Source organism: Symphalangus syndactylus, chromosome 1 (genome assembly GCF_028878055.3).
Source record: "Symphalangus syndactylus isolate Jambi chromosome 1, NHGRI_mSymSyn1-v2.1_pri, whole genome shotgun sequence".
Taxonomy (NCBI): Eukaryota; Metazoa; Chordata; class Mammalia; order Primates; family Hylobatidae; genus Symphalangus; species Symphalangus syndactylus.
Window position 1 is genome coordinate 80405926 of NC_072423.2, and position 17425 is coordinate 80423350.

Genomic DNA, 17425 nt, shown 5'->3' on the forward strand with positions numbered 1-17425 from the left:
TAGTTAATGCAGTAAGACAAGAAAAGGAAATAAGAGCTATACAAATTGGGAAGAAAGAAATAAAACTGTCTTTGTTGCATATGACATCACTGTCTACATAGAAAATCTCAAAACATTCCCAAGAACAAAGAAAACTCCTGGAACTAATGAGCATATAGCAAAGTTGAAGTATATAAGGTTAATAAAAGTCAATTGCTTTCCTATACATGCACACTGAACTGTTCTTTGATAAAGAACCAAAGGCAATTCAATGGTGAAAAGATAGGTCATTTCACCAAATAGTGCAGAAAATAGTATACAGCTACATAAAAAATTAATCTAGACATAGACCTTATATGTTTCACAAAAATTAACTCAAAATGGATTACAGATGTAAAATGAAAAACTTCTAGAACATAAGAGAAAATCTAGGTGACCTTAGGTTTGATGATGAAGTTTTAGATAATTGTTTAGCTTTGTTAAAATGAAAATCTCTTGCTCTGGGAAAGCTGGTGGAAGGGAATGAAAATATAAGCCACAGACTTGGAGAAGTTATTTGCAAAACACTTATTTTATAAACAACTGGCATCCAAAATACCAAAAGAAGTATTAAAACAATAAGACAACAATCTAATTAAAAATGGGCAAAAGTTAAGAACATACACATCACCAAACATTCAGATATGGCAATAGAGAATTGGAAACAAAATTGAATGAGATCATTATACACTTATTGAAATGCCGACATTTCAAATCACAGAGAACACCAAATGATGATGAAGATGTAGAACAACAGAACTCCTCATTCCATGCTGACAGAAATGGAAAACTGTACATCTACTTTGGAATGTAGGCAATTTCTTAAAACATAAAACATACTTTTAACATCTGATCGAGCAATTGCGTTCTTAGTTATTTGCCCAATTGATCGGAAAACTTCGTGTCAAAATCTGCAAATGAATGTAATTTGTGTATCTGTTTCTAAACCTTAAGAGTGGCTCATGCCTATAATCCCAGCACTTTGGGAGGCCGAGATGGGTGGATCACGAGGTCAGGAGATCGAGACCATCCTGGCTAACACGGTGAAACCCCATCTCTACTAAAAAATATAAACATTAGCCGGGTGTGGTGGCGGGCGCCTGTAGTCCCAGCTACTCGGGAGGCTGAGGCAGGACAATGGCGTGAACCTGGGAGGCGGAGCCTGCAGTGAGCCAAGATCGTGCCACTGCACTCCAGCCTGGGCGACAGAGTGAGACTCCGTCTCAAAAAAAAAAAAAAAAAAAAAAAAAGAGTGAGCCAAGACATCAATCAATGGGAAACTGGATAAACAATCTGTGGTGAATTCATAGGATGAATACTGTTCAGTGATAAAAAGAAATCAGGGATAGAGCCATGAAAATCATGGAGGAAACTTAGAAGTATACTACAAAGTGAAAGACAATCTGAAAAGGCTACATGCTATATGATTTCAAGTATGACATTCTGGAAATGACAAAACTATGAAAGAGTAAAACTATTTTTGCTTGTCAATGATTTGGGGATGACAGGAAGGGATGAATAAATAGGTGGAGCACAGAGGAATTTTAGGGCAGTGAAAATATTCTTAATAATGCAGAAATGATGGACTCCAGTCATTATACATTTGTTCAAACTACAGATTGTATAACAGAGTCAGTCCTAATGTAAACCGTGGACTGTGATGCATCAGTATTGGTACATCAATTGTAACAGATGTATCACATTAATAAGATATAAAAAGTGGGACAAACTGTGTTGAGACAAGGGGTTATGTGGCAACACTGGACTTTCTCAAATTTTTCTAAACCTTAAGTGCTCTAAAAAAAAAAAAGTCTATTAGAAAAAGAAAAAACAGATTAAAATAGGCTCACAACAATTCACTTCTGATAAATGACTGATGGACTGATGAATGAAATATGCAACCTTTTATGGAAATTTCATTAAAATTTGAACTTATTTTATTAATAGGCCATTATCGTGCTTTCTGAGCCTGAGACTGGCAAAGGCGGTGCAAGTTCCATAGAAAGCCTCGTTCAAAAGCTCATCCCTACATCTTCTGAGAAGTGAAATGAGAGCCTTGGTTAGTATCCATAGCATCTGGAATGCCGATGTGAATAAGGAGTGTACTGAAGGATCATGCACAGTGGACTTGTTATATGTAGAAATGTATTAACTTGGTTTATATTTTGGGAATCTATGAAGTAAGAGATATCCAGAGTTTTTTTCTTTTTAGCACAAAGGGGCAACTCAAGACAATCACCCCAATGTGCGTAAACATGTGCAAATGAGGCTCATTGTTGGCCAGTGCAAAGATGACTGTGAGGTGGTCAGTTGTGCTGATTCTTAGATCTAGTCATTTACCCAGGTCTATCCTGATATAGGAATAAAAATCAGTCACCTATCCGATGAGAGCTCCATGATGTATGAAAGTGGCAATGTTGTCCATAAAGTCGGCAAAATCCCTACTGTTTGTCACTTGGTAGCGAGGTGGCTAGGCGAGGGGAGACCTGTTCCAGCAACATATGTGGCAAAGGACTGAAAGGAAGCCATCCCCTTCTGCAGGGAGGACATGCTGAAGGTTAATGCTTGGCTCCATGTCAAAAAGACTCTCGGGAATGGTGGTGTTTCCAAAACCCAAGGCAGTTGAGTAGAATCACATGGTCTGGACCTAGGAGAGCTTATTTTTATAAAAGCACAGTACAGAGTGGTAATTGCTGCTCTAACAGCACACTGTGGAGCTGAGGACAGTATCTTCCATCAGAAGCCTATGGTAACTTATGACCATCATGGGTAAACTCCAGGAGGCATGAGAGGAGGTCGCTAAAGCCTCTATAGATAGGGAGTCTGTGAGGGCACCAACAGGAGTGCCTGTCATATGGCAATTTTAAACAGAGACTAGCGCCCTTGTAGTAGGGGCGCACATTCAAAAAGAGCCAATTTGCAAATCATAGCATAAACAGGCTTAAGTAAAATTTGTAAAGGAGGACTATGTTGCCTCCAAAATATTTTTAAAAACCTAAAAGATACTGTCGGAACTGAGAAAAACAACAGCTATTTCTTCATGATGTCAGGCACATGGCAACCCTCTGGTTACCAAATCATTTCTAAGAATTTAACCTCGGTGTCACCCTGGACACAGGCAATGGCTGCAATTAAGATCTTGCCTACAGAGACTGTAACAAATGCAAGGCCTCTGAGATTCCCTGATGGCACCCAGGTAGAAGTATATCATGTCCCTTCAAAAATGAAGGGAAACATCAGGTAAGATAATGTTGAAAAGTAACTGATCAGAATAGACATGGCTAAATCTGTGATAGCAGGGTATTTACCAACTGCTGATTAGGTGGAGTCAGTCATTTCCATAATGTTGGGTACTGGGTACAGGGGCTTAATGGATGTGACATCATCAAGGTTGTAGTAATCCAGTAATCTAATAATGAGTAGCCACTTATTTTTCCAGGTTTAAAAACAGGCCAAATTGGGCTGTTAAAAGAAGCACTAGGGACAACTACCTCTTCACTACACAGGTTTGTACAACGGGTTTCAATTCTTGAAGGCTCTAATTAATACTGGGCCATACAGAATTTAATGGCGGCAGGGGGGGTGGGATGCGGCAAGAGGTGGTAAGTTCCCTGGGTTCCATTTTGTTAAGCCAATTTGAAAGTACTAACATATTAATGTAATTTTAATTTATGACTCATTGATTCAGAGCTTCTCTTCTCACTAGGAAAATATTTTAGGATAACGAGTGCTATGACCATGGGGAATTTAAGCAAGACAACAATTCTGATGCTTATGGCAAGGCATAATTATTTGTCCTCTATTTAATATTCAGTAACTCCTCTAAGATTACATGGTATACTTACATTTAGTGGGATCTCCAGGTATAACTTTAATTCATGTCTCAGTACTGATTAATCCCATGAAGGATTGTCAATTAGTGCATTACAGCGGATGTTAAAATTAATTCAAAACCTATGCTGTATAAGTCCAAAAGCCATATGCAATACCCCTTTATCTTTTTTGTTGTGTAATTCTTTTACTATATTTTTGGATTTCCAATTAGGTGGCTAATCTTGCTTTGTCTTGAATGCCTGGTCCCCAAAGGATGCCCTGAGTGATGGGGCAGAACCCACCCATTTTATGCAGATTCAAAGGCTGACAAGGTTTTGGCTGATGCCAACCTAGGAAGCCTGCAGAGCCAGAAAGGCTCGTACCAAGCAGGGTCTTGACTTACGAGACAGTAGTTGGCAAAACAAATTTTCAATTTGGCAGAAAGAAAAGGAAGTCGATTATTGCATAGTCTCAATTCCTATGGCTGGTGAAGGTTGGAAATGGAAATATCTATTATTAAGCAACTTTATAAAGTTGCAACTAATATTTCATAATGTGGGATCTAGGAAAGAAAATTAAGCAAGCTTACCAAAGGGCTCACCACCCAAATACACTAGTGTTGAGGATCCATAATAACCAACAGTTGGCATCAGAAAAAGACACCCTCTACACACCCCTGAGGATATACAGTTGGACTTGAGGGACCCTAAAAATGGTAAACTTTTACATACCGAAACTCCACAAGAAGAAATACCTGCATCTTTAATGTAAAGTACCTCACAGATAGAGAGGGATCACCAGAAAGGCAGAGTTAGCTCACAGAATCCTAAGGAAAGGTAAATCCTTTCAGATGTAACTTTCAGAGAGGAACCCCTGGGACCAAAGGACCCCCATCCAGAGGACCCAGGAGATTATGAAGACCCCTGAGGAGGGTATAGGCATCAAACACTATAATAAAAAGAAAGTTATATATTATAACCATGGAAATCACAGACCTCAGGACATCAGTGAGGACAGAGAATACACCAGGAGGAGAATTTATAAAAAAAAAAATAGATTTTTGCCAAAGACAGACCATAGACTGGCTCCTCCATCTATGGGATAATGGAACAAAATACCATGACACTATCAGGCACAGAAATGCATCAAATCACTGCATTAGCAGAAAACCCATCAATAAATCATAATCACCCAAGACGTGCCACATCCCTCTGGAACTGGATCACATTAGCCTGGAGATCTGTCCGCCCATACTCAGACCCAACAAAATTCAGAGATGAAATCAAATGGAATGATTTAACACAGGCACAAAGAAATATAAGGAAATCACATATTTTAGGAACCAAAAGGAGCATAGCCTCAAAAATAGACACAAACATTAAAAAGGATATAGATATAGGAGACTGGAAAGATAATGACTGGCCTCCTGAAAGAACTATTAAATACCATGGACCAGCCAACTGGGCAGATGGAACATGGGGATATCATACCACCATTTACATGATCAACCATATCATAAGGTTACAGGCTGTTCTTGAAATGATAACCAATGAAACATCAAGGGCTTTAGATTTGCTGGCAGTGCAAGCCACACAAATGAGAAATGCAATTTATCAAAATAGGTTGGCACTAGATTACCTCTTGGCCTCAGAAGGAGGAGTATGTGGGAAGTTAATTTAACAAACTGCTGTCTAGAAATTGATGATAAGCTGTCATGGAAATCACTGCGAGGATGCGAAAGTTGGCTCATGTTCCAGTCCAAACCTGAAAAGGTTGGTCTCCAGGCTCCCTCTTCGGAGGATGGTTTTCATCTTTTGGTGGATTTAAAACCTAACAGGAGGCTTTACCTTAGGCGGATGCCTGATACTCCCTTTTAATCAGAAGTATTCAGTCAACTATAGAGGCAATTGTAACAAGACAAACTACCACCCAAATAATGGCTTTAACTAAGTACCAGCCTCTACCTAAAGAATATATGCCATCCCATGAAGAAATGGATAATAGTGGTGCTTTCTATAAAAACTCATTCATAAAAAGCACCAAAGGGGGGAATGAAGTAGAGAGTTAAAGAAAATCAAAGCTTCTCTACCGTATAACAAAAATTGCTATTTAAAGTTTAAGATGAAATGGGCCCCAAATAGCCCAACCCCCAAGTAGGAGTTAAGAAAGAATACTAATTGCTTCTCTGTGAAACAGTAACCGTATCTACCCTCCGCATATTTTGTAAGTTCTGTAAGTTCCTATTTTTCTTGATGTGCAGCTGCACGGTCACAAGACAGATAAACACAAGCTACAAAACATGTTTTTCCTAAGATGTAAGACATGTCACAAGATGATTAATCGTTTGTTCTTGCTTCTGTAAGCCCGCTTCCTTCTTCACATTTTTCCCACCTTGGGATGCATAAAAGGCACTTGCCTTTTTTGTGCTCAGTCTTTCTGGATGCGAGTCCGCTGGGCTGGTGTACACCTTAAGTAACAAACCCTCCTGTGACCCTATCTGTCTCTCCAGTTCTCTGATTTCCCACTACAGGGAAGGCAAAAAATACCAATTTAAAAGATTACCATAAGGATATTTAAACAGGCCAATGATGGCTCACTCCATTTTATCATCACACATGGGCCAATCAAATAGTACACAATGGTAATAAAATCATACATAGACAACAGTATAATGGTAAACAATGACCATAAAAAGATTAAGGAAAATCCCAATAACACGTTTAAGATCACTGAGATGGGGCCGGGCACGGTGGCTCACACCTGTAATCCCAGCACTTTGGGAGGTCGAGGCAGGTGGATCATGAGGTCAGGAGTTCGACACCAGCCTGACCAACATGGTGAAACCCCATCTCTAATAAAAATACAAAAAAAAATTAGCTGGGGGCAGTGGCGCATGCCTGTAATCCCAGCTACTCAGGAGGCTGAGGCAGGAGAATCGCTTGAACCCAGGAGGCAGAGGTTGCGGTGAGCTGAGATCGTGCCACTGCACTCCAGCCTGGGTAACAGAGCAAGACTTTGTCTCCAAAAAAAAAAAAAAAAATCACTGAGATGGACTATTAATATGGACAAAACTACAGGCCCACACAATAATTACAAATTTTGGGGAGTTCAATGGTCATCACGAGAGAAAAAAACCCAACCACAGTAATAGATAAGGTAAAAGCCTGCAAGGCAGCAAACAACAAACAGGAAGCACAGAGAATAATAACGTTATCTGGATACTGGAGACAGCATATACCTTATTTAAATATCATCCTGAGACAGTCATATAAGATAACTAGGAAATACCAAGACTTCACATGGAGGCAAGAACAAACATAAGTACTCAAAACGCTCAAAGACTATATCACCACAATGCAAACACTGAATTACTCATCTCCAGATTCACAAGTCAGCTTGGTAATTCTGATGAGTGATTAACATGGAACACAGCCATTATGGAAAAAGAGACCATATTCTACATCCTTCCTGCTGGTCAAATTTTGGAAAACAAAATTTGCATACTCTAATAACAATTACAGTCCATTTGAAAAATGCATATGGCTCACATATAAAGCCCTCCAAAACACTGAGCCTCTGACTGGCAACAACATTACAATTAGATGCCATATGCCTCTCCATCACTGGATAAAATTGAGTCCTGAAAAAATGACAGGTATCTAAATTAATCCAAAGCTGTTCACATGGCAATGGTACACCCAACGTTGAGATACTGGCTTTAAGGGTCAACTGCATCTCCTCATGGCAAAGACTCACAAAACTGAAATAGACTTCCCAGAATTATTCCAGGGACAGTGAGAATCCAAGCCAATATAGAAAAATGGGGCCCAGTCTGGTCTAATGTCTTGCCTAACACTTGGTTTACAGATGGAACAGCCTCCAAGACTCAGGCCAGAACCAATGGACAGCAGCAGCACTCAGTTCCCAGGACCAAACAATCCTGAAGGAATGAGGTAAATCACTTTTCTGTACAACATGCAGAACTGATTGCAGTTGTCCTGGAGTCAGACACTCAATATCAGAAAAACAAAAGAAAATTTACATTTTCACAGACTCATAAGCAGTCACAAATGGCACAGCCCTATCAATGGTCACATAAATGGAAACAAAATAATTTAAAAATCAATGGTAAAAATATATGGTCCAAATCTCACTGGGAGGAAGTATATGAATTATCAAACGAAATTAAGATATTTGTGACACATTTTGATATTGCCACACTAAAATGATAATTCAGAGACCATAAAACTTAATAGCCAGTAGATACATGAACAAGAAACATAACCATTGATACACAAAGCACACCTAAATTAAAGCGACACAGAAATCCAGACAACTCATGGAGATATTCATCACCACCTCTACAACTTGGGAGAAAATCAGACTATGAATGGGAAATACCACAGGTACCCCACACAATAGTTATAAAAAAACAGGAGATGACTTTAAAATTAAACAGACACCAGAAGCAGTTTATATTCTATAAACACAATTACATAAGCGAAAAGGACATTTAGGCATACACTGTACAAATGGCTGCAGACAGAAATTAAAAGGTGATGTGGCACCAAATTAGAAAGGCTATGGCTAATCATGAGCAATGTAAAACACAGACAATTACAGATGTACTAAACCCAAAGACAGATCTAAACCTGACACCTTTAACTTCTGCTTACAAATAGATTTTATGGGATCATTAAATCACCCTACCTGCAAAAAATATGCAGTAACAATGACGGATACATATACAAGGATTGGTACAGCAATAGTGGCTAGCCCACCATCTGCCAAATCTAACATTTCAGCCGTAGGAAATTGGGCAGCTCACTGCAGAGCCCCTAAAATAATTGAAAATGATCAGGAAACTCATTTGACATCAAAGGCTACACAAGCACTGGTAGAGTGATTGGGTTTACAACGGTATTTCCCCCTATCCTATAGCCTCGCAGCAGCAGAATGGAAAGATTTAATGGATTAGTAAAAAGATAATTAAAAACCGTAGACAAAATGAGCACATTCCAAAATGCTCTTAACCTGGCATGTTTTAACTTAAATCAAAGAGAAAGTCTCCTTAAGAGCAACCCCCACTCATCTCTTAATCAACTGATCTTAATGGTCATAAGAATAAGGAAGAACATGATGCAAATATTATACCTTACAAAATGAGCATGAGACTAAATGACAACACTATCCCCAAGAGCACACTGTAATCAACGGACACAGAAATACTTATGGGACTGCAGGAAAAAGAGAGTAAAAATTACACAAAATTCACAGCCTTTCTCCAAATTCTCACCTGACCTAGATTTGTTACCATACTTTCTGCAATATTGGTACTACACTGTTTTCTTCTAGTCACTGCATTAATATTTTCCTTGAGAATAACTGAAGGTGTACTTCAATTCAAGCCAATTTTACTAGACATTAAGCTAATATCTTAAACTCCAGCATCACTTCTAGCCATCATTGGAATAAATACTTTACTCACTTAAGACAACAACATGGCTACAAATTTGTGTAGCTTCTCAACTGGTCTCACCACCTTTCTCATTCACTTCATACTAGCCATCATAGTAACTTTATTGTCTTGTTATTGCCACCACAGAGATTGTAACTAGATAAACCAGAGTACCATAAGAACAGACATCTCAATTGCAGACAAATTATAAATTACACTATCTGCTTACTTAGCACATTATTGACTAGTAACTTGCAGACCAACAGCTATAGGGTACTTCCAGCACTCAGACTTAGCTTCTCCAAGATCACCTTTAGCCTAAGATCTCCATCACCCCTGTACATCTTACCTTATTCACCTTCTTCACTGTCAGCCTCTTCACCACCTAGGGTCTTCTGAATCATCTCACCAGATTTACGTGATGAATTAGCTGCAGTGGGCTGGCCCAATTAAGTAGGCCCAGAATGGAATGTCAGACCATTTCAGACCAGACCTTGTAGAACCTAGGTGCCACAACCAGTTTTCTGCTCCTTATATTTGTAAACTAAATGCAGCCTTAGGAACCATTCAAGGCTTAGCTGAACATACAGACCCTGAGGACTGGAGTGGCCTCGCTTGGCTACTAACCTACTATATAAGTTGTATTGCTAAACTGCTTAATATGAGATAAGAAAATCCATATAGTTACCTTACTTTGTTTGATGCATCCCAACCTAATCTAGCAGCCATACTACTGCTAGAAGCAACCCTCTACCACACTGTCAAAGAAAGAAGTGTTTCAGGCTGGGCACGGTGGCCTGTAACCTCAGCACTTTGGGAGGCCCAAGGAGACAGGATTGCTTGAGTCCAGGAGTTCGAGACTAGCATGAAAAACTGGCAAAACCCCATCTTTACAAAAAAGTAGCTAGGCATGGTGGCGCATACCTGCAGTCTCAGCTACTCAGGAGGGAGGCTGAGGTGGGAGAATCTCTTGAGGCAGAGGTTGCAGGGAGCAGAGATCACCACTGCACTCCTGCCTTGGCGATAGTGTTAGACCCTGGCTCAAGAAAAAGAAAAAGTATAAAATAAAATTTTTACCTTTTTTTTTTTTTTTTTGTGACGGGGTCTTACTCTGTCACCCAGACTGGAGTGCAATATCGGTTCACTGCAACCTTCACCTCCTGGGTTCAAGTGATTCTCCTGCCTCAGCCTCCAGAGTACTGGGATTACAGACAAGCGCCTGCCACCAGGCCCAGCTAATTTTTGTATTTTTAGTAGAGACGAGGTTTCACCATGTTGGCCAGGCTAGTCTCAAACTCCTGACATCAGTTGATCCACCCATCTCGGCCTCCCAAATCGCTGGGATTACAGGTATGAGCCACCACACCTGGCTAATAAAATTTATCTTAATCTATAGATCTTAAACATCCACAGAGTACTATATCTTGATTTGCAGCATTATGTTTAATGCTTACATATCAAATAATATCAAACATAGGCTTGAAGTAGATTAAAATATTTTAGGAGACACACATGGGAAATAGCAGAAACTATTACTACCACTAGTACTACTTCCTTTCCTACTATTATTATTCTTTTTTTTTTTTTTTTTTGAGACAGGTTCTCACTCTGTTGTCCAGGCTGGAGTGCAAGCTCACTGCAGCCTCCATTACCTGGGATTAAGTGATCCTACTGCCTCAGCCTCCCAAGTAGCTGGAACTACAGGCAGACATCGCCACACCCAGGTAATTTTTTCATTTTTTGTAGATATGGGGTCTCACTTTGCTGCCCAGGCTGATCTCGAACTCCTAGGCTCAAGTGATCCTCCCGCTTCAGCCTCCTAAAGTGCTGGGATTAAAGACATAAACCACCACACCCAACCAGCCTACTACCATTACTCTTAACACAACCATAAAAATTCCTGAGCCATGAACACATACATGTCCAACAATGCCAAGATTACACAGCACCTAAGATCACAGGATTACCAGAACACGTTCCACAATACATACTTTATGAAAATATATCATTTTTTGAATTGCTAGAAGGTCAGGGGTCTCATTTAGGCTATTTTGTTCATATTTGTTTGACCCAAAACAATGTCTGAAGAGTTTCCACACACGTTCAGCCAAGGCGTCTTTATAAACACTTTGCATATACTCCTAAACACATCTTAGAAGAATGCATAAATGACAAAACTATTTGTGACCCACCCAACTTAACATAGGTACAATCAAGCAAGAATTCAGTCACATCTCAAACCAATGGAGAGGAAACATAATAGATAGAGAAATGCTAATAGAAACAGACACATGAACCGATTTACATAAAAAGCAATATATTAGACTGAACACCAATCCTAGTACCACAGAGAGAACCATATATTGGAGGATCTAACATGACACGCTTAAATATGATAGTATACTCCTACAAGTTATTTGTTAATACTTGGCACAAATTCTAGTACCATCTCAGACTTGAGAGAAGGAGGATTATGATTACGAAGCAGATCCAAGAGATGATACAACACTGGACATAGCTACCACACCAACTACTTCATATTACATACACCCACGTTTCAGATCTCCACAGGAAAATATCTACTGAGATACACATTAGACTATGACATAATAACAGCAGGAGAGGATCAGACACTATAACTATTATCTAGCTAACTTTCCTAACTTTCAGTTTTTTGGAAACTTCCGCGTTCCCCCACTTTGTTTATCCTATGATTATTATGCCAAAAGCCAAAATTATTTGACAGGATTACAACTCTTTAATATGGCTAAAAAATTATTACCAGCACAATCAGACTGGAAACAAAGACGACACCGAAGAATCTTAACTGATCCTATCACTCCACATGCACTACTTTTGAAACGCTCACTAAAACAACACAACATTATGTAGATAGAGCTTGTCCTGAATATAAGTATACTTGCTTTCAAGGATACCAATTAAATACCACAAATGAGGAACTCATAAAAAGAATGTGTAGAATTGACACTACTCAATATATATGTATTTTAAGAGACAATCAACATTAACATGTTTCACATCAACATACCTTAGAGCTATATTTCATTATCCAACAGGGGAAGAACCTTATCCCTCACTCATTCTTCAATATAAGTTACTTACTAAAATGGCTACACATGCCAAGGCCAACAGGTTTCACAAACCAAACTGAACCAATGGAAACAGCATAATTCATAATTTGGCATAATACAACACATGCTAAATTCACAGCATAGATGGCAAACTCGGCTATAATACATCCAAGCTACCTAATATTGTGTTGTTTTAGTGTGTGTTTCAAAAATAGTGCTTGTAAAGTGACCGGATCAGTTAAGATTCTTCAGTGTAATCTGTGTTCCCTATCTAATGCTGCTGGTAAGAATTTTTTAGCCTTATTAAAGAGATGCAATCCTGCCAAATAATGTTGGCTTTTGGCATAATAATCATACACTGAACAAAGTGGGAGAAGTTAAAGATTTTCTAGAATATGGAAACAGATACGTCATCATAACTGAAAATGTGACTCCTTGGTGGAAACTAGAACAGGCTCACTTTGGAGGCAACCACGAAAACCACACTGGTACCCAATAATCACAGGAGATACAACATACAGAGTCCCTACTCAAAATACTGATTCCTGGAAGTCAACATCTTCCAGAAATCCATGATAGTCCTAGGCACCACTAGAGACAAGCATTTTTTATAAACTATAACAAAATGGGAACAATATTCACATGTACTTACATACCAGATACCTACAATCTGCTTTTTTTTTTTTTTTTTTTTTTTTTTTGAGACAGAGTCTTGCTCTGTCACCCAGGCTGGAGCACATTGGCATGATCTTGGCTCACTGCAACCTTCGCCTCCTGGGTTCAAGTGATTCTCATGCCTCAGCCTCCAGAATGGCTGGGATTACAAGTGTCAGCCATCATGCCTGGCTAATTTTTTTGTATTTTTAGTAAAGACAGAGTTTCGCCATGTTGGCCAGGCTGGTCTCGAACTCCTGACCTCAAGTGATCTGCCCTCCTTGGCCTCCCAAAAGTGCTGGGATTACAGGCGTGAGCCACCATGCCCAGCCTATAATCTTCTATTATCTAACTTACCACTAGTACTTGGATCATTTACACCCACATACAAAACAACAGAGATTATTAGCACATTCTTTACACAAAATGAACCAAGAAATATGACTGTATTAGACAAATTTACTGACAAAACCAAATATGTACAAAATCAACTTATTTTTCTTTTTTTTCTTTCTTTGTTTTTTTCTTTTTTTTTATTATACTTTAGGTTTTAGGGTACATGTGCACAATGTGCAGGTTTGTTACATATGTATCCATGTGCCATGTTGATTTCCTGCATCCATTAACTCGTCATTTAGCATTAGGTGTATCTCCTAATGCTGTCCCTCCCCCCTCCCCCCACCCCACAACAGTCCCCGGAGCGTGATGTTCCCCTTCCTGTGTCCATGAGTTCTCATTGTTCAATTCCCACCTATGAGTGAGAACAAGCGGTGTTTGGTTTTTCGTCCTTGCAATAGTTTACTGAGAATGATGTTTTCCAGTTTCATCCATGTCCCTACAAAGGACACGAACTCATCATTTTTTATGGCTGCATAGTATTCCATGGTGTATATGTGCCACATTTTCTTAATCCAGTCTATTGTTGTTGGACATTTGGGTTGGTTCCAACTCTTTGCTATTGTGAATAGTGCCGCAATAAACATACGTGTGCATGTGTCTTTATAGCAGCATGATTTATAGTCCTTTGGGTATATACCCAGTAATGGGATGGCTGGGTCAAATGGTATTTCTAGTTCTAGATCCCTGAGGAATCGCCACACTGACTTCCACAATGGTTGAACTAGTTTACAGTCCCACCAACAGTGTAAAAGTGTTCCTATTTCTCCACATCCTCTCCAGCACCTGTTGTTTCCTGATTTTTTAATGATGGCCATTCTAACTGGTGTGAGATGGTATCTCACTGTGGTTTTGCAAAAGAAACTATCATCAGAGTGAACAGGCAACCTACACAATGGGAGAAAATTTTTGCAACCTACTCATCTGACAAAGGGCTAATATCCAGAATCTACAATGAACTCAAACAAATTTACAAGAAAAAAACAAACAACCCCATCAAAAAGTGGGCAGAGGACATGAACAGACACTTCTCAAAAGAAGACATTTATGCAGCGAAAAAACACATGAAGAAATGCTCCTCATCAAAATCAACTTATTTTTCAAATGTGCCCACTGGAAATTCAGGATGATTTAAACTTTTATTTTGAATATGTAGACAGAGAAAACATACAATTTAAATCAATTGGCTAATGAAAACACTAGGAACTAAAACAAATATGGATAAAGCCACAACCATAGACCCAAGTATGTTAAATTATTTTTTCTCCATAATCCAAACATCCAATGGATCATGAATAAAGGTTTCGTGGTCATCCCAACACCCTATTTACCAAAATGCCACCACAGTAGACTCCCACTTACCTATACTTATAGTTGAAGACATTTCTTCTATAAAATGCTATGTTAAACCCTGAGTCCCTGGACCATGAATAATTGACAGGGGAAGCCAGAACTCCATACATTGCTGAAGAACACCCACTGGAAAGCATAGTGAACCAAGGGAGTAACAAACCCACCACCTACATTATTAAAACCAAATTTAGTTGAACCCATCCTAATTAACCCATTAAGATTAATTTACAAATCAACACCCAGCAGAGTCAAAATTATTTTTCAAAAAAGAACAAATTAAAGTCACATAAATCCAACCATAATGTATACAATTTGAGAAACCAGAATTTGAGAAATAGCTTATTTTACCAAACTTACTGCCACAAGATAAATATTATTTAAGAAAAGTGCTACAAATATTTGCAGCAATTGAAATTATTTCAAACTTAGTCATTTCAGTAATAACAAGAAGCAGAAATTCAGAGAGTTAAAAACAGACCTATTTTATTTTAAGCATAAACTTAACTCATACATGTAAACTGCCACATCCACATTCTCATCTATCTCACAGACATTTAATAAAATACAACTGATGACTCATAAATAACCTCACACAGTATCAAAAGGATTCAATTACAATATTGATCACAAAGTATGCATCTTAAAAACCAACCTCTTTACCTTAAGAAACTTTATGGTGAAAAACTTACTGCAAACACAATGTACTAGGCACAGTACTTTACTAACTCAGACTTGGAATGACATAAGAAATACAATACAATGCAGAAAATTATTTACATAAAATTGGGACAAGGCAGCTATAGATCAACTGAATACATCCAAACCTTCAGGATGTGACGATTCGGGGCAATGTTTATCAAATCTGCTCAAATTAAGCGGAGGAGACTCACTACTAGCATAAAAGACACAACCTACAAATAACCACCTGAGAAAGACCATTATTTATTGATGGTTATCTTGTACAAAATGAATTAGTATTCCAATGGTCAAATACTACACCTTTCAGAATATAGTAACTAAACTAGACTACTCACCTATCAGCATCACAAAAATACCCACAATGACTCCAGACTTAGGAAATTTCCATTGGATAATCTGCTCAGAAAACAAACAAAACAAACAAACAAACAAAAACACTGACCTACTATAACCACATAAGAAAATCACAACACATACTTACAATCAGAATGTATCCAACTGGTATTCGTCATAAACATCACCCTCACAAACACTTCAAAACTTACCATTTACATGAAAGAAATGGCGTAGGGATTTTCCATCATCATAGCCCTCCAACATACAAGAAATCTCTTGGATAGACACCACACAGATAAACACATACAAAGAAATTTCAAAGTACTTGAACAAGCTCATAATAAATTCTATACAGAATTAGCACAACTAAAACATACCACTGAGGCACTAACATATGGTATAGCAGTACTAAACACAAAATATTAGGTTGGTGCAAAAGTTACTTTTGAGTAAGTTACATTTGAGAAAGACCTAGATGGCTTACATAGAAGATGCACCTACCTCAAAATGTTCAAAAAGACCTTCAGCCACATTAGTGAAGGCTCATAGTAAGATTGGAATCTGATAAATACATTAAAAATTGGATTCTGGAATTGATCTAAATATCTTTGGGACCATTTACAGAACTTTGTCATCTTCACTGTAACAATCTTCTTTGCCCACTATAAAACCCGTGTCAGCCTCTGTAAAACAATTTGTGAACAAGCTGGCAAGAAATTAATTCCCAAGGCGGCTTGGTATTTTTTATTTTTGAGTGTGAAGTTTTTATCTATAACATTTATATATTGAGTATGATACTATGTATGGTTGAGCCTGCGTGCCTGTGGCTCTACTGAATGAAGTAGTACTAAGGAGAACCACCTCTTAGGGAGCTGCACATACTTCGTGGCTTTTACGGTTGGATATACATCAATAAAAGCTTGACTTTGTGGAAAGACACAAATGTGCCTAGACGTGGTTATGTCTGACCTTGCGCCGCTCGTAACACTAACACTGGGGGATATTTTCAGGAATGAGTATTTTAATACACTGGGGAATAGGGCTCAATATATTCAGTGTAGTAGGATTTTCATGAATATACAGATGCTTGTCGTAACTTCCCTCCTATCCGTTAAAATAGGAATTCAATTATAGCCTTTAAAACTTCAAAATTTTCATTGTTCAATTCCCACCTATGAGTGAGAACATGCGGTGTGGACACAGGAAGGGGAACATCACATTCCGGGGACTGTTGTGGGGTGGGGGGAGGGGGGAGGGACAGCATTAGGAGATATACCTAATGCTAAATGACGAGTTAATGGGTGCAGGAAAGCAACATGGCACATGGATACATATGTAACAAACCTGCACATTGTGCACATGTACCCTAAAACCTAAAGTATAATAAATAAATTAAAAAAAAACTTCAAAATTTTCTAAGGACTATATTGCACATGCAAAGTGATATTTTTTAAAAAGTACGTAAAAACTTAAGTACCCTGATCTCACATCTTGAGGTTCTCACTCCAAAAAAGAACAAAAATTGCTCGTTCCAGGCTTTTCTTGCTATACCGACATTTCGCAGGCAGTTCACATTTTCCCCCAAGAAACTAAAAATTCGTACATA

The 17425-nt window shown here is 38.5% G+C and overlaps 1 protein-coding gene across 4 annotated transcripts in view; it reads right to left on the reverse strand.

Annotated features, from left to right (window-relative positions):
- Nucleotides 1-17425, reverse strand: part of LOC129460975 (putative zinc finger protein 826) — a 74281-nt gene that overhangs the window by 42850 nt on the left and 14006 nt on the right. The gene's annotated exons all lie outside the window — the stretch shown is intronic.